The sequence below is a fragment of the Panthera tigris genome, chromosome D4 (genome assembly GCF_018350195.1).
Source record: "Panthera tigris isolate Pti1 chromosome D4, P.tigris_Pti1_mat1.1, whole genome shotgun sequence".
NCBI lineage: Eukaryota > Metazoa > Chordata > Mammalia > Carnivora > Felidae > Panthera > Panthera tigris.
Genome location: NC_056672.1, coordinates 4,162,548 through 4,186,074, shown reverse-complemented (window position 1 = coordinate 4,186,074; position 23,527 = coordinate 4,162,548). Strand labels below are relative to the sequence as shown.

At 46.2% G+C, this 23,527-nt stretch overlaps 1 protein-coding gene and 1 long non-coding RNA gene across 4 annotated transcripts in view; one reads left to right on the top strand and one right to left on the bottom strand.

Moving 5' to 3' along the window:
- The window catches only part of AUH (AU RNA binding methylglutaconyl-CoA hydratase), a 208,656-nt gene that overhangs the window by 122,413 nt on the left and 62,716 nt on the right, over positions 1 to 23,527 (top strand). The window lies entirely within an intron of this gene.
- Positions 6,837 to 18,557, bottom strand: LOC122233037. The gene is made up of 3 exons (XR_006210468.1): positions 13,784 to 18,557; positions 12,631 to 13,038; positions 6,837 to 7,366 (listed from the first exon to the last, which is right to left on the bottom strand). It is a non-coding gene; the product is annotated as an uncharacterized LOC122233037 (long non-coding RNA).

Sequence of the window (23,527 nt, the reverse complement as noted above, 5' to 3'; positions counted from 1 at the left end):
TTACAAAGGTACAGACATAATTTTTCTTTCTCTGATCACCCCTACATTTTTACTAAAGATAATCACAGTGAAACTAATTTATTTGCATTCAACTTGGCCAGGTTATTTACGTAAGTAGAAGAATACAGATTGACCACATAGCTCTTTTTAAAGACTGCTTTGCTGAAAATTATTTATTTGTTTTGAGAGTGAGAGAGCGTGAGTGAGCAAGGGAAGGACAGAGAGAAAAGGGAGGGGCTGGGGAGAGAATCCTCAGTAGGCCTTGCACTGTTAGCCTGGAGCCTGATGTGGGGTTTGAACCCACGAACTGCGAGATCATGACCTGGGCCGACATCAAGTCGATGCTCTGAGCCACCCTGGCGTCCCTTTGCTGAAAACTTTGATAAGGAACCTTTCCCTGAGGCCAGGAAGCCATGCCAAGGACTCCCCATCAGATTTTACCTGCAAACACCATTTCAGTGAAAGCTTTGGTAATATAGCCAGTGTTTCCAATTGTGTCCTGTACGAGGAAAACAGATTACTGTTGAACTGGAGCAAATAACTAATTACGTTGCCATGAAAAGAATACTCAAGAGTTTCTAAAATCTGGATGGATCAGAGAGGGGGGGGGAAAGGTAAATGTTTCATGTTTGTTTACAAAGGTACATGTTATTAAATTGTTAAAAAAAGAATTCTCATCATCCTGCTAATAAGTTCAGTCCCATGTAATTAATCTTTTCTTGAATCTAGTTTTTCCACTAGTTTTGGAAATTCTTACCCAGTAGCTTTGTTATCTTAAAGTTTTCAGAATCCTGTTGTCCAGGTCCTTTCTGTGGATCTTTCTGAAGATGAAGCACGTTTGCAGGAACACTTTTGTGAGAGCATCTAAGTGCAAGTACTCTCTGTAAACGACAGAAACTTGCAATGCCCACTGTTAAAGGTCTGACCAGAGTTCATTTGATAAGGAAATGTAGTTATTTCTGTAATACAGTATTTTAAGATCATGTCTAGAGGCACCCGGGTGGCTCAGTTAGTTAAGCCTCCAATTTGAGCTCAGCTCATGTCATGATCTCATAGTTCATGAGTTCAAGCCCTGTGTTGGGCTCTGTGCTGACAGTGCGGAGCCTGCTTGGGATTCTCTTGCTCCCTGCCCCTCCCTGCTCACTTAGTCTCTCTAAACAAACAAACAAACAAACAAACAAACAAACTTACAAAAAATAAGATCATGTCCAAAATATAGAATATTTTAAGATACATACAACAGAAAAAGGGCTCAGTATTCTTCTTGGAGGATGCGTCCCATGTAATTTAACATAAGCTTAATTAGATTAACATCTCCATTTTCATAAGGAGAGAGAGCAGATCTCTTGAGCTGTTTGGCCCTTTGGAGAATCCCAAAGCTAGTTCAAGGTCAAGAAGACTTGATTTAGAATTTGATTTATTTGTCAAAACTACCTAAAGGCTTTAAAATACTTGGTCAGATAGGATCGCAGGGGAAACAATACTTAGTCATGTATTTAACTGTAGTGACAGTTAAGGACTTTAGGGGCAAATCCAGGGAGTTAAGTCATTGTAAAAAATAAACCTTGGCTCTTTTAATTGAGAAGTCTCAGTAAGTCAAAGAGATGATGGTGACAACATGGGGTGTAGGAGATTATTTTGATAAAACACAGACTCTGCTTTCTAGGAAGATCGCTTTAAAGAAAACCCTTCAGAGTCCCTAGTCAGGAGCAGACCAATAATCTAAGAAAACTTTGTCCTGTTGACAGAAGAAAGCCAAGTGTAATTTTGTACCAGTGTAGTTTTGATAATAAAATTCATTTACTTTTTTGAATTTAATCATTAGGTCCATTTCAAACTTAGCCAGCTTGAGCTACAAATCTACCACTTTTTAATTTGTGTTCAGATTTGGGGCTTTTCTTCTCCCCCCCCCCCCCCCCCCCATTCTGTAGTCTCCTCCCTTTAGGACAAAATGACTTTCTTGTCCCTCAATAAAAAATAGATCTCCGTTTCTCACACCTTCTCTTACCAGAAACCCACATCCTACTTTTCCTTCTGTGATGTTTCAATGTTAGCCAGCCCCTTCGTGTTTTCCAGGATCCCGTCTGCAGGCTGCAAGTGAGGTTTGAGGTGGAGAGGATAGCTCCGGAATCTACCCGAGTTTGGCCAGTTCTTTCATTCGTTTTAATATGTAGTTACCCCTTTGCTCTTTTAAGGGGATTACTGGTAGCAGTTCATCCGAGAGTCCTTTGGAGTCTGTCAACTGGAGAAGCGGCCCATATGGGGGCTCTTCTTTAGGGGCACAGATGTTGAAACGTTTGCACAGGCCGGTTGAGGACAGTCTGTTTTCCCACGGCCCTGGTTGATTACAGTAGAGATGCTGGACCCCCTGGGCCAGTGTTTCCATGATGGACCCCACCGTAGGAGGGATGAGGCAGGACCCAGGTATCACTTAGGCCTCTGGGCTTGGAGCTGTAAAGTTAACAGTTTAGCGGACTTGTGTTCATGATCTCGCATTTTTAAATATTCATTAGCCTTTTGCAAAGAGATTTTTAATGAAGCTATTTGGGACTTTTGAAGGCTTTTTAACATTTCAGTATACCGGTAAAAAAATTAGGTGTCCCTTTCAGTTTGTCTAATCTGGGAACCCTTGCTCTCCAGGGCACTTCCGACGTGAGCAATCCTGTCTGATTAGAATGGTCCTCATGACGGCCGTGGTAATTCTGGGTTGTCGTTAGTGCTGGAAAGTGACTCGCTCAACTCTTTGGAACTTAAGGATTCCGTTCTTCTTCTTATTAATTAGTTCAGTTTCGTTATTTTTAGCTAAGCCAAACTAGTACCAAAAAGGGATGTACCGTGGGGAGGGAATGATGTGATGTTTTGCAGCTTACCTTGTTACTGTAGGTGACGAGACGTTTTCACGAGGTGAACAGCTATTGTCAGTTGAACCTGTTCCACGTACAACTTACCCTGATTGAGTTTTAGGCTGGATGGGGAGTAACGTAACAGCATTTCAGTGTTGCACCCGTGTCTGCCGGTCCTTGTGGCTTTCTAGCCTCGGAGACTCGCCAGCGATAGCCTTTACGTACACGACGTAAGACACACGTGTGTCCCACAGTTACTCAGGATGTTACTGCGGCCCGGCCTAGGGGAGGCCCGGCGTGTACCTCCGATTCCTGTGGAGCCGTGGCCTGGGGGAGGGGCAGAACCAGAGACCCCAAAGTGGGGATTGCAGACGGATTCCAAACAGGTGGGGAGCGACAGCTGCCACTGGCTGTCCCCAGTATGGAATCCGGGGTGTTCTAGTCAGACGGTGAACTGTGGTCTGTATGAAGCACTGGTGGCTTCGGTTCCAGATGGAACTGCCTGGTATCTCAAGCTGACCTGCCCGGACTAGAGAGCCGATCAGATCGAGAGCTTGATGCCAAGAGAGCAGACCCGGACCCTCAGGGAAGACAGGAATGGTAGAGAATTCGTGCCCAGGTGCCATACCTGAGCTTCTTGTTGTTCTCAAAGCTGACGGAAGTCTCCTTCGATCCCACTGCTGCCACTGAATCTGTTAAACGACATTGAACCGGGTTAGTTGGGAGACACAGTCGGCTTTGCCAAACAGCTCGTGACTCGGCAGCCTCACATCCTGGCTGACAGGAGCTCTGAGGTGCTGTGCAAAATGGAAGCCTTTTGTAGGCAGAAGGGGGCGGGAAGAGGATTGTTCCCGGCAAGGTCCCTGGCCTTCCTTCCCGGGAAGGTGGGGGTCTGCCAGGCAGTTAGTTAGCCCACTGGTGCCGGCCGGGTGATTCCCGTGGTCCGGTTCAACAAAGGTCACGTTGCTGGAGCGGCCGAGAGTGCACGTGCGCTGGGGATTAAGTCTCGGTTTGCTCAAGCTGGGCTTAGCGCAACTAACTCCATTTGAGCCTGTCGTTTTTCCCTTTGTTAACAGCTCCTGGGGTGATGTTATGTCCTTTCAGCCCTGTGACAGTATCTCACTCTCTGCTGGCATCTGTTCTGCCTGAGAAGTTGGCTCTAGTGTCATTTTTGGCTCTTTGAAGAAATCTGTTAGGGTTTTTCTTTTCTTGTGTGTTTCTTTGGTTTTGTTTGCCTGCTTCCTTTACATTTTATTTTCTTCCTCTCTGGCTTCTTGGATTACCATTTTATTTATTAAGGTATAGATTTAATTTTATTTATCTCGCTAATTCACTGGTACTCTTAATAGGTGAATTGGTTCCCCTCAGTGTTTAGCAATATCCAGTGAGCACCTCTTCAAATGTTGTCTTTGTCTGTTCCTTCTTTCCTTTCATCTCAGAATCTGCTAAATTTATGCAAGACCAGATCGTTGTTTTTCCTCCTCTGTATGCTGGATTTGGGATAATTCTAATTTACTTATGCTGTGTTCAACCTGCTGCTGAGTATATCTCTGAAGTGTTTCATGTTAGTTACTGTGTTTTCCCTTTCTAGAAACTCTGTTTAGTTCATTTTAAAATCTCTAAATCACTTCTAGTTTTCTTTTTCCTGCAAATATATTTAAGTTTGTCAGTCATTCACCTATGGTAGATGTATTTGTTCTAAAACCTGGACCTGATCGTTTTGTTTTTGGTCTTTGTGAGTCTTTTTTACCCTCTTTATTGTTTCTATTGGTTCTCGCTCTTGTCTTTTTCTTTTTGTGTCTGAGTATCTTTGTGTGCCGGTCATTCCTGGGAAAATTTACTTGCAGGCGCTCTGACGAGGGTTGAATGTGCCCTGCCCCGGAGAGGTTTGTATCTGTTCTGCTCTTGGCCCAAGGGCAGGGCTAGTTGGATTTCTCATCAGTTCTTCAGGGTCCGTGGGTGCCCAGGTTCTGTGATGCTGGGAGGCAGAACTACACAGTTGCAGTTCTGTGGCTGTTACTCCCCAGTTTTCCTCTTTCTCTTTAGCCCTCCTCTGGCTCCGTTTAGCACGAGGACAGCCTTTTATGCAGTGCTTTGTGGTTGTGAGGTTGGAGATCTGGTTTACCTTCCTAGAACGGAGCCTCTGTAGTCCTGCACGATGGGTGGGTCTCCTTTAGCCTCCCCACCTGGATCAGGCTCTAGCTCTTGATTCCTTGCCTCCAACCCTGTGGCCCTGGAACCTGGATCAAGAGCCAGGGTTCAGTATGTGTGACTTAGCCTGGGGCGTCCGTGACTGAGGGGCTCCTGTATTCTGCCTACTTAGGTGATTCCTGGTTTCATCCGTAAAATGGCCGTTCTTTCAGATCTCTAGTGCTTATTTTACATATATATGTATATAAATACACACACACACACACACACACACACACACATTTTTTTTCTTTAATCTTGAAACCCAGCATTCCTTTTGTTTGTTTTCAAAGGGAAAATTGTCTGATCCAAATATCTTATTTCAAAACTGTATTCAACTTATTAGACTTTTTTGCTTTTCATTAAACATAGAAATTTTAGGATTGAGATATTTACCATATTAGGTACTTTGTTATAAGTCACTTGTTCAGAAATTGTATCTGTGTTTTGACTGTTTTATTTAGTATACTTATTTGTCATTTAGCTTATTTGTAGATTAAAAAAAATTTTTTTTTAATGTTTATTCATTTTTGAGAGAGAGACAGTGTGAGCGTGGGAGGGGCAGAGAGAGAGGGAGACACAGAATCCGAAGCAGGCTCCAGGCTCTGAGCTGTTAGCACAGAGCCTGACGCCAGGCTCGAACCCATGAACTGTGAGATCATGACCTAAGCCAAAGTTGGATGCTCAACTGACTGAGCCACCCAGGTGCCTGTGTATGTTTTTAATATGGAAACGTAGCTTTAGAGACTATTTTTGTTTGATATCTGGTCTCCGTCACTTTGTGGACAGATTATCTAGTACAAGTTACTTTGTCATTGCGGAGGTTTTCTCTCTGACCGAGGGCACAGTTAGCATTCATGCATGTTGCCCAAATATTTGAAAGTAAGATGGGGTGCAGGGTTCTTTAGATCAAACTTGTTATTTGTATTTTTCCCATCGTCTGTATCAGGGTGGGGAAACTTTCTGTAAAGGACCGGTTGGTAAATTTGTCAGGCTGTGGGGGCCGTTAGTAGTTGGGGGGCCAACTCCTCATCTCCGCGGCTGCTGCATGGGGCTGCCGTAGACCACACACCAGGGTGGGTGTGGCTGCATCCCGCCACAACAGTGTTTGAAGCAGGCAGCAGACGGGCCTCATCTGTGTCCTTACAGCGTCTGTCTGTTTCATGTACTGGATTCTGATACGAAGGATCAAAACTTCCCTTGCTCGTTGTGGATTTACTGTCTGTGTTCTCAGGACACGTTGCAGAAGATACCAGTACAGTTGTGTCTTTCTGTTTCTAGTCATTGTTCCCTATGAGGCATTTTGTCAGTGCTCCAGCTATCTGTTGCCACCATATTACTGTTTAACAGTCCGCTCCTAGAGTCAGTGGCTCTAAATCAACCACCGTTTACTTAGATCTGGTGCATATGCAGGAGCGATTTAGGCTGGGCCCATCGAGCAGGTCTGGTCCTCCTGGGCAGCCCGCTCACCTATCTGGTGGCGGCCCATGTGGCTGGCCCAAGATGGACCCCTGCGATAACTACCATAACTCAGCCTTTCCCCCGCCCTTCCTCCTCCTGCAGGCTGGCTGGTTAGGGCCTGTTCTGAGTGTAGGTGGAGACCTGTAGGTGTTGGTGAAGCCCCTGCTGTTTGCACCACTGACTAATGCAGTTCACCTGACTGTCCTTGCCGGGGGCAGAGGCGGGGGCCCCAGTGCAGCCCTTGTACTCAGGGCCAGGGAGGATAGCAGCTGCAGCCTGGTCTTTTTCTTCTCAAAAAAAAAAAAAAAAAAAAAAAAAAAAAATATATATATATATACACACACACACACACACACACACACACACACACACCATTCTTGGTTTTAATCCAAAATTGATGTGTTACTTTGTTTTGAGGGAAACTTTTCAGAATTACTTGAGAAATATAACTTAAAATGTTATAAGTTAAAAATGAAAAATCGCCATCTATTCTATAGCACATTTTTTCCTTTCCCTAAAATGAAGGCTTTTTCGACCAGAAGTATCTCATGTGTCTTGTTACAATGACAAATCATTTACTACAAGGAAAATAATAAAATGGGTAAAGTTAGTTTTTCTCAAATCAGCTTACTTAAATGAGAACGTGTGAGATTCCCAGTCGATGGCACAGTAGGATCCTGAGTTCACTTGCTCTCACAGACACAGCGAGGCTGCAGACAACATACAGAGCATCTCTCCTTGAGAAGGACCTGAACAGCTCTTCCAGGGACTGACATACGAAGAAAAGGCCGCATCAAGGAGGGCAGGAGAGGCAGAGTTGAGGTCTGATTGGGACCCGTGTCCAGCCCACAAGAAGGAAGGATACCACAGACCTGGAGAAAATACGTAGTGCGTTTAGAGTGTGTTTGAACCGAAGCCACATCAACTTAAAATAGACTGCTGTATACATAGGGTGTTACATGAATCTCACGTAACCAGAAACCGGAAACCTATGATAGCTACACAAAGAGAGAACAATCTAAACATAACAATAAAGAATGTCATCAAATCAGAAGAGAGCAAGAGAAGAAGAAAGGAACAGCGAATTATAAAAAACCAGAAAGCAGTGAACAAAATGGTCGTAAGTATACCTAATCAATAATTATTTTAAATGGAAAGAGAATAAATAATACACAAGACAGAGGGCGATTGAATGGATAAAAAAGTAAGACCCATCATATGTTTCCTACCATACTCCCTTCAGACCCAAAGACAGACTGAAAGTGAGGGGTTGTAAAAAGATACTCCATGCAAATGGAAATGAAAAGAAAAGCTGGGGTAGTAATACCTATATCAGACAAAACATACTTTAAGACAAAAACTAACAAGAGACAGCATTACATAAAGATAAAGGAGTCAATCTAACAAAGTGGATATAACAATTGTAAATATCTCTATATCCAACATAGGACCACCTAAACACACAAAGCAAATGTTGTAGACATAAAGGGAGAAAATGACAGCAATACAATAATAGTAAGAGTCTTTCATAGCCCGCTTACATCAGTGGATCAGATTATCTAGACAGAAAATCTAGACAGAAAATAAGGGAGGAATGGCTTGGAATAACACATTTTACCAGATGGATTTAATAGATATATACAGAATATCCTATCCAGAAGCAACAGAATATATAGTATTTTAGTGCACATGGAACATTCTGTAGGATAGATCACGTTAGGCCACAAAGCAAGTCTCGATAAATTAAAGACTGAAATCCTATCCAGCATCTTTTCAGGACACAGCAGTGTGAAACTAGAAATCAGTAACAGGGAAAGCGTGGAAAGAACACAAACACATAGAGGCTGAACAAACACATAGAAACTGAGCAACCAGTTGCTCAATGAGGAAATCAATGACATAAAAAAGGCCTTGATGAATGAACATGAAAACACGATGTTCCAAAATAGCAAGATGCAGTAAAAGCAGTTCTAAGAGGGAAGTGTATAGCGAGACAGGCCTGCCTTGATGAACAAGAAAAATCTCAAACTGATCTTACACCTGAAGGAGATGGAAAAAGAACAAAAAGCCCAGTGTTAGTAGAAGGGGGAGAGGAAAGTAATAAAGATGGGCGTGCAAAGAAAGAAATACAGACAAAAATTACAATAGAAAATATAAATGATACTAAAAGCTGGTTCTTTGCAAAGACAAGCAACATTGATAAACTTTTAGCTAGACTCATCAAGAAGAAACGAGAGAGAACTCAAATAAATCAGAAGCGAAAGAGAAGTTTACAACTGACACCACAGAAACACAAAGGATCATAAGAGACAACTACCAACAATTATGACCCAACAGTTGGACAGCCTACAAGAAATGGGTAAATTCCTGGAAATCTGGAAATCTACAATCTTCCAAGACTAAATCAGAAAGAAATGGAAAATCAGAATAGATGAATTACTAGTAGTGAAATTGAATCAGTAATAAAAACTCCCAACAAACTAAAGTTTAGGGTTAGTTACCTTCACCATTGAATTCTTATAAACGGTCAAAGAACAGTTAACCTATTTTTCTCAAACTGTTCCAACAAATTGAAGGGGAAGGAACACTTCCAAATTCATTCTATGTGGCCAACATTACCTTGATACCAAAACCAAACACACCATTAAAAAAAAAAAAATTATAGGCCAATATCTCTGATGCTAGCAAACCAAATTCAATATAGTCAGAGGACCATATGCCACTATCAAGTGGAATTTATCCCAGAGATATAAGGATGGTTTAATGTAGGCAAACTAATCAGCATGATATACCCCATTAACAAAATGAAGGCCACAAACCATCTGATCACCTCCATAAATGCAAAAAAGCATTTGACAAAGTCAGTGTCCATTTATGCTAAAAACGCAGCAAACTGGATGTAAAGGAATGATACCTCAATATAATAAAGGGCTATATGTGAACAAACCCACAGCTACACATATTCAATGCTTAAAAGCTGAAAACTTTTTCTCTAAGATTAGCAACTAGACAAGAATGCCTACTCTTGCCACTTTTATTCAATGCAGTACTAGAGGTACGAGCCACAGCAATTAGACAAGAAAAATAAAAGGCATCCAAATTAGTAAGGAAGAGGTCAAACTGTCACTGTTTCCAAGTGACATGATATATATATACATATATCTATATATATATATAATATATATAGAAAACCCTGAAGACTCCACCAAGATGCTATTACAAGTAATAAATGTATGTTGCAGCATACGAAACTAATATATATCCAGAAATCTGTTGCAAATATATACACTAATAATAAACCAGTATAAAGAAAAATCAAGAGTCCCATTTACAATAGCAACAAAAAAGAATAAAATACCTAGGAATAAATTTATCCAAGAAGGTGAAAGACCTATACTCTGAAAACTCGAAGACATTGATGAAAAAAATAGAAAATGACACAGATAAATGGAAAAACATACCATGTTTGTGGATTGGGAGAATTAGTACTGTTAGATGCCCATACACCCAATACAATCTATAGATTTAATGCAATCTCTATTAAAGTAACAACAGCATTTTTCACAGAACTAGAACAAATGTCCTGAAATTTGTATAAAACTGGAAAAGACCCTAGATAGCCTAAGGAATTTTGAGAAAGAACAAAGCTGAAGACCTCACACCTACTGATTTCATGATATACTACAAAGCTACAGTAATCGAGAACAGAATGGTACCAGCGCAAAAACAGACACATAGATCAGTGGGACTTAATAGAGACACCAGAGCAAAGCCACACTTTTGTAGTCAATTAATCTATGACAAAGGGGATAGTTAATCAGTGACAATATACAATAGAGAAATGACAGTCTCTTCAACCAAAGGCGTTGAGAAAACTGGATAGCTACATGTAAATGAATGAACCTGAACCACTTTTTTTTTTTTAACCCCATACAGAAAAATAACCTAAATGTTAAGACCTCTGAAACTCCTAAAAGGAAACGTGGGCTCTAACGTCTTGGATATCAGTCTTTGCAATGTTTCTGGATCTGTCTCCTTGGACAAGGGCAACAATAGCAAAAATAAACTACTGGGACTGTGTCAAAACAAAACGCTTTTGCACAGTAAAGGAAACCATCAACAAAATGAAAAGGCAGCCAATTTACTGAATGGTACAATATATTTGCAAATGATGTATTCCCTAAGGGGTTAATAGCCAAAATATATAAACTCATACAACTCAACACCAAAGCAACAATATAATTAAAAAATGGGCAGCAGACCTCAGTAGACATTTTTCTAAAGTAGACCAACAGATAGCCAATCTATACGTGAAAATGTGCTCAACATCACTCATCATCAGGGAGATGCAGATCAGAACCACAATGAGATACACCTCACACGTGTCACCATGGGTAGTGTCGAAAAGAAAAGGGAACCTTCCGGCACTGTTAATGGGAATGTCGATTGGTAGAGCCAGTGTGGAAAACAGTATGGAGGTTCCTTTAAAAATTAAAAATACCGTATGATCCAATAATCCCACTCGTGGGCATTCAAAGAAAAAACACCAATTTAGAAAGGTATCTGCACTCCCGTGTTTGTTGCAGCATTATTTACAATAGCTGAGATATGGAAGCAACTCGAGTGTCCATCAGTAGATGAATGGATAAAGTTCACCGATAGATGAATGGATAAACGTTGGCTATTAGCCATAAAAAGGAATGAGATCTTGTTATTTGTGGCAGCACAGATGGACCTAGAGGGTATTATGCTAAGTAGTCAGAGTTAGAGAAAGACATCTGCCTTTTACTTAGATGTTGAATCTAAGGCACAAGATGAATGAACAAACAAAACAGAAACAGACTCACGAATAGAACAAATGAGTGGTTCTCAGCGGTGGGAAGTGGGAGAAGGGATGAAGTCAGTGAAGGGGATGCAGATGTATAAACGTCCAGCTATAAAATAAGTAGGTCATGGGGTGTTACGTACAGCACAGAGAAAACCATCAATAATGTTATAATAATTACATATGGTAATAGATGGTCACTAGACCTATCGTGATAGCTTCATCGCGTGTGTAAACATTAAGTCATGATGTTGCATGCTTGAAAGTGACATAACATTGTATGTCTCCGACTTCAATGAAGAAAACATAATAAAAGGGGGGGAAAAGGGAATGTGTGATGTTGCCGTCAGTAGACAGGCAAACACTATTTCTGAAATGCTGATTTGTGCCGTTGTACTTTAAGTGTTTGCCGGGTGCCCTGTAAAGAGCCAGTGTGTCAGTGAAATGAAAGGACTCACCAGCAGAAAAAGTAGACCCCGTAAGCAGGAGGGGTCCACAATACCGAGAGAATAAAAACAATACGGCGATCCAACGTCTCCGATCCTGGAGGAAATAGAGGGATTCCTTTCAAATGAGGAGTGTGGCCTCGTTCTGAGACCAGCGTTGTGGGCAGATGGGGAAGGGGGTGCGGGAAGTAGACAGGACCCGTGCGGATGGAGAAGCTGTGAATTGTAGTGTTGCTGAGTGCCTACGTGAGGGCTGGAGAGGAGAGCCGCCTTGTAGACACGGGGTACAGTGGCCGTGCCACCAGGGTCGAGCGGTCGGGGTTGCAGGAGAGTTCAGTACTCCCCAGGGCTTCCTGGGCCAGGGTTGTGCCCTGGCCCTGGGGGCTGAGCTCCGGGCGGCCTCATTCTCCAGACCTCGAGATTTCCTGCAGCCACGTGCCGCAATGCAGATGCGGCATCAGGGCGCGCGAGAGGGTCGCATGCAGAGAACGACTAAGGGAACGGCAAGGTTAAGTAGAAGGTTGGAGATCACCGGCCCCCGCCCGGACGTGGCTGAAGACCTCCAGCGGCAGGAAGACCAGACTGCGGAGGATGAGGAGGCTGAAGGACTGGGTCGGGGGGGACGGACGGGAGGAGCCGGGGAGATGGGTGAACCCAGCCGGAGTGGGGCTGGTGCGTCCCTCAGGTGAGAATCAGGAAGGCGGTTGCTGGCGTGGACGGAGAGGGGCCCAGCCTCTTCCCAGCCTTCGGGTTTGCCCCCCTCCCGAGGCTTTTGGTGCTCAGCCCTGGCGGCTTGCGTTCCTTGGGGAACAGCCATCTGCCCCGTGTTTGCTCAGCCTCGAACTTACCCAGGTGCGTGTCGTACCTTCTTTTGCCAGCATTTTGCCTTCAGCATGATGCCTTCCGCCTTGCTCCTTTCATGCTGTGCCATTGCTGACTCCTGTGTGAGTGCTGGAGTAGTGTTATTTTGGTCCTTAGCGCTTTTCTTAGCTGCAGGGCTCCTTTACGTTCTGGTCTCCTGATTTATCTTCGCCCCTTTGAGTCTCACGTATTGATTTCACGTCTTGTCTAAATTATGGGAACTTTCCCATTAGTTCTTGCACTGGGCTTCCTTCCTCGAAGAGTGGTGTCTCAGGCACGCCCCGTGCTTTTGCTGTCCTCCACGGGTGGCTTGTGTGGTTTGCCTGGAGGAGCGAGGAGGCTGGCGGGTTTCTGTAGCGTTACCATGCCGGGTCTCTTTCACCGCCCAGGAGCCTCTGTTGGGATTGTTGCGCTGCACAGGGAGGGACGGTTGTGTTGAGGGCTGAGTATTGCCTGTGCTCCTGTCATCGGAGAGCACGGGAGGAGGGAGCAGGGGTGGCAGGATTCACCCCCCCAGGGGCTGGAGGTGGTCCGCTTGCGGCTGTGTAGAAGGCCTTCCCCAGGCTCCCCTCCCCCCTTATCAGGGCCAAACCTGTTTCCGTTTTATCACTTGTTTCCCAGCTAGGGACAGAGGGCAGGGCTCTGCTCGTGCCCCACCCCCCCCCCCCCGCCCCCCACGGTGTCCCACCTGCGGCCCCTGTATCACTGTTGGCAGGTTGAGATACAAAGGATGGGCGGGGCACCTGGGTGGCTCCCTTGATTGAGCCTCCAACTTCAGCTCAGGTCATGATCTTGTGGTTTGTGAGTTCGAGCCCTGCGTCGGGCTCTGTGCTGACAGCTCAGAGCCTGGAGCCTGCTTCGGATTCTGTCTCCCTCTCCCTCTGCCCCTCACTGGCTTATGCTCCATTTCTCTCTCTCTCAGAAATAAATAAATGTTAAAAAATAAAGGATGGGCCCATTCCATGTGTGCGCGTGTGTGTGCCGGGAGGGGAGGGCTGGGGAGCCTTAGAATGAGGGGGGCAGGGGGAGCGGCCAGCTGGGATCGCGTGCTGGCCCCGTGTCTGCTGACCCTGACTTGGGGCCTGTTTCCCCGTCTGCATGAAGGGGGCTGAGGGTCCTGCTTCCTAAGGGGTGAGAAGGACTCGATGTGCTAATACCTGTAAGTGACACGGAACCAGGTTGCTGCTCTTCAGGGCCGATGTTTGCTCCCTGTAGGGATTCTGTAAACCGCTCCCTTGGGCACTTCTCCCACTCACTTATCCTGACCCCTCTGATCTTGTTTCCTTTATGTTCACATTTGCCTTTTTTTTCATGGAATTCTTGTGGATCTTTGAAGGTAATTACTGGTTAGGTAATCAGGATCATTTCTGCCTTCTGCCTCCAGATTGCCTCTCTCCTCAGATGCAAGCCAGAGTGGCATCTCACTGCTCTGTGGGACAGGCAGCTGAGAAGAGAGGCCTGGCTCTCAAAAAGTTTCCGCTTTTTAATTTGTCACGGGGCTGCCTTCACACTCCTGTGCTCATGTGGAAGAGGGGCTGTGACAGCTCTGAGGTCATCCCGCCTGTGCAACGCTGCGGGCTGCGTGGCCCGCAGGTGACATGTGTCGTGTGCGTCCCCTGGCCTGCTGCGTCGTGATCACGCCGTGAGGTGGTGGTGCTGCTTCTGCCTCAGTGCTGTTCTCTCCTCGCGTTTTCTGCCCCCTCACTGAGCTTTCCGCTAACTTTTCTTGCGTTTTAAAGAAAGAGTCTAGGAGTTAGCCGTGAGCTAGCCAAATATCTGTCCTAGAAAATTCTGCTGTATGTATTTGAAATGTGGTATCAATGCATATGATGTTTCCAGTGTTTAAAGAGTTTTCCATTTAAAATACTGACGAAATGGCCTAATTTTAATGTTTGCTTCTCCGACTTAATTTTCCCAAGGAACATCTTTGTCAATCCATTGTTGACATAAGCCATATTTCACACGATTGTAAAAGAACTTTGTTCTCTCTAGGAGGGCAGTAATTAACTGCTGTCGTGTCTGAAAGTGCCGTCCGCCTGTTCTACCGGAAGGGGGAGAGGACAGGCTTGCCCCTCCGGAGCCTCCCGTGTGCGGTGTGTAATGAGCAGGACTCCGGGAGAGGGTGAGGGGAGCCGCTAGCCCAATTCTCTGGGGACTTCACCTACGTCCTCGGCAGCGTACCCGGGAAGCCAGCTCTGAGGCTTGGGGAGAAAAGGAAAGAGCATCGGCATTTAGCCAAGTTAATTTCACATACATTTTACATCCATCTGAGCCTCAGTGTAGTTTAAAGTACGAACCTGTAATAAATATATAAAACTCTCTGGATTAAACCTGCACCTGACGTTTCTGTGCATTTGTGAGCAAGCCAGCGACCAAGAGCGTCGCGCGTAACCAGGAAGTCTGTGGGTGTGGCGTTGGGGTGTTACCCCAACATTTTGTGACGGTTTTGTCATTTTAATTGGTATTCTGTTAATAGGATACAACGAACGTTGGGAAAATACATAACAGATAATTGTCATGAATTAGCCCAGCCGAACACGGCAACGTCAGAGCTGTGGGCGAACGCACGTGAGCTGCTACGATGTGCTGTGGGTAGTTGTTGCTGGTGGAGGAAGGGGTTGTGGTCGCTGGGTAGGGGGTTTGTTTTATTTTGTTTCGGGTGTAGGGAGAAGGTTGCTTGTTTCTGACAGGATTTCTGTCTCGCAGCAGGAGTTAGAGTTACGAGAACCCGAACCGGGTATTGGATACATCTTACAAAAATAATGTGTTTCCAGTAAGTCAGAGTTGCTTCATCCTCCTCGGATATGCGCTCAAGAATGGCTCATTCCCCTTTGTTAATAGGAAACAGTTGTCAACTGGTTCCCTAAGTAACAAAATCTTTCTGTACCGTCATTTCACGGACCGCTTGGCTGTTCTCCCGATAAGGAGTAATAATGCTAATTAGTTATCTTTATGGTTTCAGCCACTGTGAAACACCATGTCTGTTTTATTTTGCTGTTTGTTTTCTGTTCAAAATGGAAAAAGAAGCAGCTGTTCCTCCCAGGGGACCTCAAAGTGCAGGGGTGAAGGGCTGGCCGTGCTGGCCCAGCACCCTCCTCGCTGGATGTGTGCCGATGCTCACCCCCACCGGTCCCGGGCGTCTGGCCTCTTCCTGCCGGGAGAGCCCTGAGGCCCGCAGGGTCAGGTGGCGGCGGGCCTGCGTCGGCCGCACAAGGGGAGGGGGTGGTACCTAGGTGGAAGGAGGGCCCGAGCCTTCGGTCCGGGGACCTTGACGGAAATCCGTTTCCCCGGGGTAGCACGGTGCGGTGGGAACTGTCCGCCGTGCACTCTTGTTCTGACGCTCCCTGCCATCGGTCACGGCCTGGTACCAGCAGCTGGTCTTTCCTTCCTTCCGGTCATCCAGGTGCATTCCTGCGCTAACTCCCTCCAAGACTTTGCCCTGTCACAGTTAGCTCTTCGAGGAGCCGTGCCTCTTCTGTCTCGGAGAGGGGGCGGCTCGCCGTCGGGAGAAGCAGGTGGGCCGCAGGACCAGACTCCTCTCGTTCACCCACTGCTCTGCCTAGTGGGCATGAGTTACCCTTCTGAGCCTTTGGTCCTCCCATTTGTCAGATGAGGACTGATGATCGTTGCGGCCTCGGGATTCTTGCGAAAGTAAGTAATGATGTGTCAAATTACGCAGTGCCTGATGTGTTCTCACTAAATGTGGTTATTTATTCCATCAATCATTGTTCTGCTGTGCCGGAATCTTTAAATTTTTACCACGTGACCTGCTTTTGATGAGGGAAAACAAAGTATTCGGATCTTTGTGCGCACTCCATTATTTAGTCATTTTGTCAAATATTTGTGTATGTTGTTTCATTTATCAATAAGAGTTTACAGGGTCCTTATCCAGAGAGAAAACGTGTGCACATTGAGGATTCTTGTGTCCTCAGCCCTTTCTGAGACCCTCATCTAATGAAGTGGTCAAGGTGCAGTTTGTACGAAACACCAGAGTGTCCTTTTTGTTGATACAGTTAAATTAACACTTTTTAGAAAGGCTAGAAGCACCGGTGATGTGTGGGTGTCACTCGCTCTACTTCTGACCGTAGTTGGCAAAGACTGTTTTTCACGGGATGAGCTTTCCAGAAGGAACGTCTTCCATATTATACTCTCTCCACTTTTTGCCCCCTTTGTTATTTTTTAAAGATAATGGTTAACATGCTCTGTTCATCTCTTCCTTGAGTTTGAAAGACTGGAGGATGATTTTAGAGTTTTGGAAAATGCTGTGTGAATGTGCTCTGGAAAAATGAGCCTGTTGCTCATGGGCAGATGGGCAGAAGAAGAGATGGCTTTTACATCACGGGCTGTGCACTCGAGCCTCGTGCCTGTGCTTGGCAGCCTCTAAGTGCCCACTCCACGTGGGGCCCCTTCCCTCGTGAGGCCTGGGCGTATCGATGGCCCAAAGAATGTGGCAGAAGGCATGGGAAATCGCCTCCCAGGTCCGTCTTGTGTCTGCTCTCTGGAGTTGTCACCCTGGGGGAGCCGCTTGCCAGGCTGAGAGGAAGCCCCACGGAGTGGCCGCTGGGGAGCGGGACCCACGGGCCAACAGTGGCTCGAGTGAGCCTAGACCCCGTGAAGTGGCTCCTGGGAGGCGGGACCCACAGGCCAGCAGTGGCTCGAGTGAGCCTAGACACCCGGGGCCGTTGCTTCCACGTGATCACGTGACGATGCCTGGATTCCTGACCCACAGAAACTGCACACGACTAAATGCTTGCTGTTCTAAGCCACTGAGTTCTCCGGTAACTTGGAACATGCATTTAACTTTTAACCGTAGTTCTTACGGAATCGGTGGCAGTAATGAAACAGTCTCTCCTAAAGCACAGACCGCGTGGTTTATGCTTTGCCACATTTGCCATTCTTTTGCCTTCGGGAATATTGTCACGTAACTGTTTTCCATGTTTAGGAGGTTTGTTTTAAAGCATAATATGGTAAATACAACTCAAAAAGAGGTGGAATTTAGTGGTATCTTATTTCAGTAATCACGTGGCTCACCGCAGGGGGTGAACATGACACGTTGTATTTTTAGCAAATATCGCTACGTTAAAGAAAACCAGGAGTTTTCATTAGGGTGGCCATGTCTATGCATACATGCGTGTGTATTCTCACTTGACGCCATAATTACATACCTGTGAGTGGTCTCAGAAAGGAAGGGATACGCAGCCCAGCTGTAATCCTTGCGATGTACTTGCACTCACATGACTTGAACCGACTGTATTTATCTTATATAATATATCGTCTGTATAATTAGCCGGGGATTGAAGCAGAGAAGAGGTAACCTTGTACAAAGTTGCAGCGTCCTATGACGGATAGCGCAGAATATTCACCGTAGGGAGACTTCTGTTCCCGCAATAGTAGTTAATTTGATACGTGTCTGGACGTCAGCGTAGGGAAGAGTCCGCTGGCTCGCTTCTTTCCGCGGCCTTCGTTTTCTCTGAGCAGTCCCCGGGTTTAACTTCAGGCGGACCTGTGGTGTTTCCGTCCGGTTTGCGGACACCCACTTTTCTTGCAGGTGGGCCGTCTCCCTTCTCACTACCGAGACCGTCGCTGGGCGTGGGCTGCCTCGTTTCTCCCGTTGTGCGAAGCCCGGTCCTCCCGCCCGTCGGGCGAGCCGTGGGGGGGGCGGGGGGGGGGGGCCAGGAGTCGTGCCGACCGGGTGCCCGTGCCGCGGCCGCACTGCTGCCGAAGGCGCCGTGCCCGTGCAAGTGAGCCGCAGATCCTATCACGGTCTCTTGGGTTTTGCAACCGAAACAAGCGTCGCGACCGAAGAGGGGCTCCCGGGAGGCCGAAGGGACAGGGGAGCCTGACCCGCGCGGTCCAGGGCCGTGGCTGCGGACCGCGGGTGCCGTTGCAAGTTGGACGAGACGGACGGCGCCTCGAGCCTTGGCCGCGCCCGTCACGTCACGTCACGTCACGTCACGTCACGTCACGTCTGGAGTGCGGCGGCGCGCTGGGTGGCGGGCGACTCCCGCCTGGGACAGCCCCGACGCACGCCGCCTCCGCCGGCGCGGGCGGCGCTGTCGGGCGGCGCGGCTGTTGGCGGGCTTGCCCGAAGTCCCGCCCGAGTGGGGGAGCCCGGCCGTTCCCTTCTTTCTTCCGTCGCTCCGCGCGGGACTCGGCTGGCGGCCACCTCCTCGCTCTGGCCGGAGCCGGTTGCCGGCCGCTCGTCCGCGCCGCGTTCGGGGACGCCCCTCGGAGCCGCCCCTGCCGCAGGCCGAGCGAGCGCCCGGGCTCAGAGCCCCCGCGGCTGCCGCGAGGAGCGGAGGGGCCCGCGGCGGCCCGACGTGGGCCGATGCCCGCCGTGGCCGCCTTCAGGTGGTTTCGCAAAGTAAGCTCTTGCGTTTCGTCCGCTGTAGCACGACACGGTCTTTAAAAGTTAAAAGAACCCGCGCTTCAAATATTGGTTGGAAAAATTGCACGTAAACACTGAAAAGAAACGTAATTTTCTTAAAAAAATTTTTTTTTGAATGTTTTTATTTATTTTTGAAGGAGAGAGCGAGAGACAGAGCATGAGCGGGGTTGGAACAGAGCAACAGGGAGACACAGAATCCGAAGCAGGCTCCAGACTCCGAGCTGTCCGCACAGAGCCCCACGCGGGACTCGAACTCCCCAACCGTGAGATCGTGACCTGAGCCGAAGTCGGACGCTCAACCGACTGAGCCACCCCGGGCGCCCCTGTAATTTTTTTCTTCATGAAAAAAACCTTTGCATCTCTGTGTCTCTAACAGTGATGGACTTAATTTTCAGGACAGCTTTCTAGAATGCATATTAATGAAAGCTTTATCACAAAGGTTTTAATTTGTTGCCAGTCAGCTTAATTGGCTCTGGAAAACTATTTTTGATACCCAGCCTTTCTTCCCTGACCCAGTTCTTAAAAGTTTTAAGCTTTGGGGTTCCTGGGTGGATCAGTTGGTTAAACATCTGACTTCAGCTCAGGTCCTGATCTCACGGTCCGTGGGTTCGAGCCCCACGTCGGGCTCTGTGCTGACAGCTCAGACCCCGCTTCAGATCCTCTGTCTCCCTCTCTCTCTGCCCTTTGCACGTGCTTTCTCTCTCTCTCTCTCAATAATAAACATTAAAGAAAAGTTTTTAACTTTTGCTAAATGCTCCTTTAGGATAAACCACATACACCCCAAACTGATGTATTTCTGTTAGTTTTTGCTCGGCTTTCCCTGCTTAGGGTTTTCTTCTCACTTACCCCTTACTTCTTCCAGTGTGTGTGTGTGTGTGTGTGTGTGTGTGTGTGTGTGTGTGTGTGTGTGCGTGTTTTCTCTCACTACTTTACAACATGCTAAAAATCCTCAGAGAACAGGGGCGCCTGGGTGGCTCAGTCGGTTGAGTGTCCACCTTCGGTTCAGGTCATGACTTCGCAGTTCGTGAGTTTGAGCCCCTTGTAGGGCTCTGTGCTGACAGCTCGGCGCCTGGAGCCTGTTTCGGATTCTGTGTCTCCCTCTCTCTGCCCCTTCCCCACTCATGCTCTGTCTCTCTCTGTCTCTCAAAACTGAATAAACATTAAAAAAAAATTGAAATCCTCAGAGAACAGAAGGTTTTACCACACTGCGAATGTTGGTCACCAATTGAAGGATAAATATTTTTATGGTTTTTGTATGATTGTGACATGGTCCATCATGAGACCAGTAAACACACCATGTTTGTTCACGTAGTGCGTTCCTCTTTGACCTTGATGTTTCATTATGAAAGCAGGAGGAAGTCAGTTTTGTAAACATCTAGCCAAGATCTAGCAAGAAAGCTCTTGCCTAAAGCCCTCTGACAGAGTTGCAACAGGAATTATAATCCAAAACTAACATTCTCCTGCAATGTGTCTTGTACAGTTCAAGGAAAAAGTAACCTTAATTGGCTATTTCTGAGAGGGGTTTAGACATAATTCAAAAGTGGTATTTACTTGTAGAATTCTGAGATCCCTTCTCATTATAGCAATAAATGCCCTTAATGTGGTATCTACATAACTCTTGAGAACAAAAAAACCTTAAGAAACAAAAACAGAAAAACTTGACATTTTCTACCTTGTAAATAGTACTAAACTATAATTTATAATCCGCAAACTGTGGCTGTTCTTTACGTATTACATTGTGCTTGGTGGTGAAATGCCACATAAAGGTTGCTTTAAACTCTTTAAATTATGTAAATATAACAAAAGGAAGGTAGCATCTGTGTCTGGTTTATTTTTGACTTTGAGTTTGGGACTGTGGTCTGGGAGGAGAAGGATCGCACCTCCAGATTGCGGCCAGCAGCTCCCCATGGCACTGGAGGTCAGCACGAACACAGGGGAGCGGGGCGAAAATTTTCGCCTCTTGCCCTTGTTGGCGAAAACACACTTGCTGTGTTTCAGCCATCGCTAATCTAGAGGTTGCTCCTTTAAAGTAAATTTAAGTGGTATTACCCCAGAAGAGATTACATAGGGGAAAAAAATTCTTGACACCTTCTTAAAATAATAGAGTAATGATGGAATATAACATTTCCAATATATTTTCAATCCAAATAATAGGTAAACATGAAAACATTTTGTTATGTGATTAACACAGTTTTACCACTTGAGGTAGCAACTGCTAAGTGCACACCTGTTTTCATTTTGCCTTAGTAGTAAGAGCCCCGGGTTTCCTTCACATGCTAAGGCAAAACCCTGAGCAAGAAGGTGACCTTTCACACCCCTGCAACTACGTGTGCCCAAGTTCTGGCCAGTGACGTGGAGGCACAGTTGTTGGCTGGGACTTCATCAGTGGCTCTGAAAACTCAGCACTCTCTTGCCCTTCCTTCTGCCTGGTTTGCAGTCGTGATGACAAGGGTGCTGCAGCCTTCTTGGACCATGAGGTAACACGGAGGACAGAATGCATAGGGGGAGGGCAACAAAGGAGGAACAGTAGGGACCTGGGTTCTGACTTCTTAGGGCAGCCATCTGTGGTCTTGATGCAGCCCTGAGAAAATTGCCCCAGACTTTGTGATTGACTTCTAAGGTTTCAAGGACGTGTAATAAAATTGTAGGTCTTGTGAAAGAGGCTGGATTGAACAGAGTGGACCGGGAAAAAGTTGAGGTAGCATCACATGGCAGAGTCCTCACGGCCAGAGGATTTGCTCCCCATGTTCACATTAGCACTCGTCCTTCACACTCATGATTCGTTGGAAGAACGGAGTCTGGAAACTCAACACAGAATCACTAAGAGAATATATAGGACATGCATTCGAAAGCATGGTTGTTGTTAAGAGTGCTAGATCACAATGTGAGCGGAAGCGTCAGATTTTCCAGCGCAGCCCCAGAGGGCTGTGGGCCAAGTGGTCGATGTGGGGCCTGGGGAGGAGAGCTACAGGATGATCCTGGAACATTCTGTGGTCCTGGGCAACAAGAAGTCACCAAAGACTGTTACGGTCACATCAGAAGGACGCTAGAGCCAATCTCATTAAGTTCCACCAGCCAAGGATGGGGTGGTCGACCGTCTATAAAGATAAGAACTGCACTGATTCTGATGCATCAGACAGGTTAAAATCTGTAAAATTATGATGGTTCTCGAAGATTAAAAACTTAACTCGTCACCTCTGGAGGATGCTAGGGAACCACCTTGTTATTTTGAAAATCAGTAGGTAAAGGAAAAGACTCAACCAACTAAAAACTGCAGCCACGCATTCATTTTTGTCCCGTTGATAGATTACAAGCAAAAGCAGCAAGACAAGACAGACTCCATTTTGAGTGTTTTCATCCTGTTATTTTTGTCTGTGGCTTCAGACGTGGCTCACAGCTGCCTGCTTCCAGGATACGAGTGCCGGGAGCAAATTATGTTCGGATGTGAACAAATCCTGGGTGCTTGCGGTTCCCGCTCTGTTGCTGACCTCCCCGCTTCGTCAGGTGGGGGCAGTGGCTCCCCGCTCTACCCCCCCCCACACACTGCCTGCCCCCCTGCTCACCGCTGGACTTATCAGTGACTTTACTAGAAGCTGTATCGTTCTGTGTTTGTTTATTTTCATCCTATGCTTAATGTCATGAAGGAGGAAGTGTAATTCATAGGTGACGGATTAGTTTTCTGCATATACACTCCCCCAGTGAATTCATTTTGTGTTAAATAATTAGGTAATTGGCGTGGTGCTGCGCTGAGCTTTGACTCCCCTGACGAGCACAAGTGTTTTGTCTAATTGTATTATGTCAAATAGCTGTCCGTAAACAGAAGTACTTCCGAGCTGGCGTAGAATGTTGACATAAAAATACTCTCTATTTAGGGTGACTATCCCTGAGATACTTTTGGATATCTGAGATCCCTCACTGATCATGTGTAGCGTTTTGTGTCATAATGCCCCGTGGTTTAGTAACCTCCACGTGCACGGCTCTTTGCTCAAAGCTGTTCATATTAACTGAGAAGGGCAAACCAAACAGGTCACGTCATTTTTATAAAGTTCGAGATCACAAATTTTATATGACTGGGAGGAGCACGGGGAAGTCGCCCCCAGCTCCACCCCAGTCTTTGCCGCAAACTGATTGCAGCATAGGAAACTGAGCTAGATAAGTTTTCACCAGATAGTTTTCCTAAAGACAGAATTTCTGTGGGAGTGAGTGAATTAAATAATGTATTTGTGTAACTATTTAAGAGTGCCTCTTTCAGCAAATGGTACTTGGAAAACTGGACAATCCACCTGCAAAAGAATGAAGCTGGACCCTTACCTTACACCGCATATTAGAATTAGCCCAAAATGGATCAAAGACCTTAATGTCAGTTTTGAAACTGTAAAACTCTTAGAAGAAAACAGTGGAAGAACTTTGTGACATTGGATTTGGCAATGATTTCTTGGATACAACACCAAAAGCACAGGCAATGTAAGAAAAAAAAAATTGGATTTCATCAAAATTAAAATTAAAAGCACTT